Source organism: Salvia miltiorrhiza, chromosome 1 (assembly GCF_028751815.1).
Source record: "Salvia miltiorrhiza cultivar Shanhuang (shh) chromosome 1, IMPLAD_Smil_shh, whole genome shotgun sequence".
Lineage (NCBI taxonomy): Eukaryota > Viridiplantae > Streptophyta > Magnoliopsida > Lamiales > Lamiaceae > Salvia > Salvia miltiorrhiza.
In genome coordinates this window covers 9851776-9856327 of record NC_080387.1, presented here as the reverse complement: position 1 = coordinate 9856327, position 4552 = coordinate 9851776, and positions in this window count along the sequence as shown.

Here is a 4552-nt window from a genome sequence, read left to right as displayed (position 1 = left end):
TGGAAGACCCTGGGGGTACAACCAACTTTCGCGGCTTACGATTAAGTAGTAACCCTCTGCGCGGAGCATGGAGGGCTCGGATGGCACAACCAACTTTCGCGGCTTACGATTAAATAGTAACCCTCTGCGCGGAGCATGGAGGGCCCGGATGGCACAACCAACTTTCGCGGCTTACGATTAAATAGTAACCCTCTGCACGGAGAATGGAGGACCCGGGGGTGCAACCAACTTTCGCGGCTTACGATTAAATAGTAACCCTCTGCGCGGAGCATGGAAGGCCCGGATGGCACAACCAACTTTCGCGGCTTACGATTAAATAGTAACCCTCTGCGCGGAGCATGGAGGGCCCGGATGGCACAACCAACTTTCGCGGCTTACGATTAAATAGTAACCCCCTGCACGGAGCATGGAAGACCCGGGGGGTGCGACCAACTTTCGTGGCTTACGGTTAAGTGCAACCTCTGCACGGAGCATGGAGGACCCGGGGGGGCGTAACCAACTTTCGTGGCTTATGATTATGTGCAACCTCTGCGCGGAGCATGGAAGGCCCGGATGGCACGACCAACTTTCGCGGCTTACGATTAAATAGTAACCCCCTGCACGGAGCATGGAAGACCCGGGGGGTGCGACCAACTTTCGTGGCTTACGGTTAAGTGCAACCTCTGCACGGAGCATGGAGGACCCGGGGGGGCGTAACCAACTTTCGTGGCTTATGATTATGTGCAACCTCTGCGCGGAGCATGGAAGGCCCGGATGGCACGACCAACTTTCGCGGCTTACGATTAAATAGTAACCCCCTGCACGGAGCATGGAAGACCCGGGGGGTGCGACCAACTTTCGTGGCTTACGGTTAAGTGCAACCTCTGCACGGAGCATGGAGGACCCGGGGGGGGCGTAACCAACTTTCGTGGCTTATGATTATGTGCAACCTCTGCGCGGAGCATGGAAGGCCCGGATGGCACGACCAACTTTTGCGGCTTACGATTAAATAGTAACCCCCTGCACGGAGCATGGAAGACCCGGGGGGTGCGACCAACTTTCGTGGCTTACGGTTAAGTGCAACCTCTGCACGGAGCATGGAGGACCCGGGGGGGCGTAACCAACTTTCGTGGCTTATGATTATGTGCAACCTCTGCGCGGAGCATGGAAGGCCCGGATGGCACAACCAACTTTCGCGGCTTACGAGCGCTTCCCTCCCTCTGCGCGGAGCATGGAAGGCCCGGATGGCACAACCAACTTTCGCGGCTTACGAGCGCTTCCCTCTCTCTGCGCGGAGCATGGAAGGCCCGGATGGCACAACCAACTTTCGCGGCTTACGAGCGCTTCCCTCTGATTTGCAGCGTGATTCCTCTGCTTTTCCCCTTGACTTGCTGAGGAGTAATTTTTGAATTTAAAAATTGGGGACTACGGGTATACACCCTACTCCCCCTCTGGTGACATGTGCAATACTCTGTTATGAACATGTTGACCCAATTACTTCTTGTTCCATCTCCGGCCCGTAAACTCGCGTGAGCCCGTTACCCCTTAGCCCTTTTCTTAGGCCCAATACCATCTCTATATATACCCCTCCACCCTTCATGACCTAGCTCAGAATCCCTTATTTCCTTTCCGCCGCCCCAAACTGTTCTCCTCTCAAATCCTAGATCTCCCGTCCTTTTGGCTCAAGATGCCTTCTTATCTTGGTTGTGACGCCCTCAGTCGGGGGAGTGAGTCCTGTTAAGAAAGTACTCAGTGTTGGAGGCTGAAAAGGCAGGACTCTCCCCCGCCTGAGGGTTTTATCCCCAGGGTTCCTGAAGAAGACTTCCTCCCTGTATCGTCCCTAGCTTGGTTGTGCCATCATAATCCAGCGAGATGGGCTTATAGCTTCTAGGTAAAGTGTCTGCCAAAATATCGTCAGAGAAAGGACTACGGTTGTTGATAGGATGAAACCTTGAAGTCTTAGCCCTCTTGTCTTCCTTATATCTTCCCTGCTCCCTTCTGTCCCTTGGCACGTCATGGTCATGACGTTTGTGAGTTCGGTGCCCTGGCCTGCCGGAGGAAAATTCCAGCTCCCTTTCTTCTGCTCTTTCGGTGTACCGTGATTTCTCCGGGCGGTGAGACTTCTCTGCTCTATAGGACCGCTCAAATCTCTGTTTCTTGTCTTCCCTCCGGGATTTCTCCCACAACGATTCTTCCAGATTCTCAAGTTGATGTTTCAACTGTGACACTTGCTTTTTCAGCCGTGCCTTCTCCTTCGGTCTCTCTTCCTCAAACACAAGGGAGACGGATTGACTGTCAGACTCGTCAACCCGCTCTCTCCTGACAACACTGTTAAGCCTAACACGGCTCCCCTCTGGTATAGCTAGTTCTCTGTCAGCAGCGTCCCCTTGCACTTCTCCAGGCATCACAGCCTGTTTGTTGATTGCCAGTATGTTTGCCTCCTGAGCAGCGGGAGGTGGGGCCTCAGTGCCCTGCGGATTGGTTGCTCCAACCGGGGTAGCCACAGTAGGGATGACAGACATCATCGGAGTTCCCAGCGCCTGCCGCATGTTAGCATAGCTGAGCAAGGCCATCATTTGCTCTGCCAGCCCAAAGTTAATCGATCCTCCTCCAGACGCGGGGGCCAGACTCGGCATATCAGAACCTGGTGTTACCAAAGCAAACCTCTGGGCGTTGACATTCAACCCTGTTGTCGGCGTGGCTGAGATAGCCTGGAAACCCGGTGGCATGGTGAAAGTGGGGTTACTCTGAAGGCCAGTGAACAATGAGGTAGGCACCTCAGTAGTGACAGCAGCAGAATCAAACTCCTTCTCCAAGTTCCGGTGAGCATCAGAGGATCCCATGGTACCTGCATATAAAAAGAGTGAGAAAAAAATCCTAGCGACGAAAGCATAAATCCTCCGTTTACGGATTGAAATCCCGATATAAGAGATCCAATAAGAAATCCCGGATACCGGTACAGAGACCGTTAAAAAATTCCCCTCGAAGTAACGCTATGCACTGGGAAATAAACCCAGGGCATAGATTGAAAAAACAGAACCCGTATAACGGAGTTTTCCCCGGTGAACCCGCATTAAGATCCGACGGAAAAAACAGAGCATCAAGAAAACCAAAACAACCATCAAAAGGCTTGTCAGCGCAATACGTTAGAAATGATAGATAAATAAGAGCTATGTAAGGAAATGAACGTTACAACCCAAGATTAACGCAATCATGCACTATAATAATCACAAAATCTACAAACAACCAAATTACCATGGCAATCAGCCAGATTAGCAGCATAGTGCGTTAATCCGAGCATAAAACGAAGACTAGTCGAAGATGGTGAAACACAAATCAATAACTATTCCTCTGGAATGAAAATCACCCGCCAATCAATAACATAAGCCTAATTGTAGCAGGGACATAGTACTAATCGGCATATTATCTGTACAAGACCCGTAAATCCACGACACCGAACCAGGATAATCGGCAACAAAGTAACGACCGACATATTATTGGTGCAAAACCCATAGATCCGCCACAAAAACCCAGAATGACAGGAACAGAGCATCATTCCACAATTTAGTGATAAAACAACAATTAACCATAGAAAACATGGAAAACATTGATAAGCATCACCCATAAACGCAAAAATTCCCACCGATCAGCAACACAAGCTAAATCACTAATAAAATAGAGTATTAACTAACATTCTACCGAAGCAAAAACTCACAAATCACCAGCGAAAGCCCAATATAAGCAAAAACAGAACAATATTTCACAATCCCCCAATACAATCGTCAGATCTATAAATAGAACCCCCGTTTTATGAAGAAACCTCTCATTCGTTAACAATTGAACCGATTGAACTGTAAATAAACATAGATTCCCCCACAATTCACTGTTCGTGACTCTCACCACCTTTTCCCATGCATCGAACACGTAAATAGACATAGATCGCAACAGATTAACAACATATTAGCCCGACAAACGTAATAAACTAACTAAAATCGTCTGGATGCCCGAACTATCGGCATAAATAGTACCGACGCACGCAAATCCGATTAGAATTTCAGATCTGCGTACGCCGGCGACCATAACCTCACATCTTAACTCAGTAGCCTTCCCACAGACGGCGCCAGTTGGTGTTTCACGAAACCAACACCTAAACTACAAAGTTGAAATCATAAACTATACCTAGTAGAGATGATCGGAAAGAGCGAAGTAAACGATCGGAGAACTTCACACAAGAGAGAAAATAGCTGTTATATTTAAAAACAAGAGATCGCGTCGTTACAATGCACGAGTGCGGAGCCTATTTATAGATTACATAGAGGGGCAAAAGGGTAAATTTGCCTACAATGCATGCGCTTTGCGTGATCGAAGGATATAATAGTAATTTCGTCAAAACGCGGGGGGCTCTCCCGCGTTTTCTGGTGCCTTCTCTGGCGAGGGTGACATCTCTGGCGTGGGTGACATCTCTGGCGAGGGTGACTTCTCTGGCGTGGGTGACATCTCTGGCGAGGGTGACATCTCTGGTGTGGGTGACTTCTCTGACTCTGATGACTTCTCTGGCGAAGGTGATTCCTCT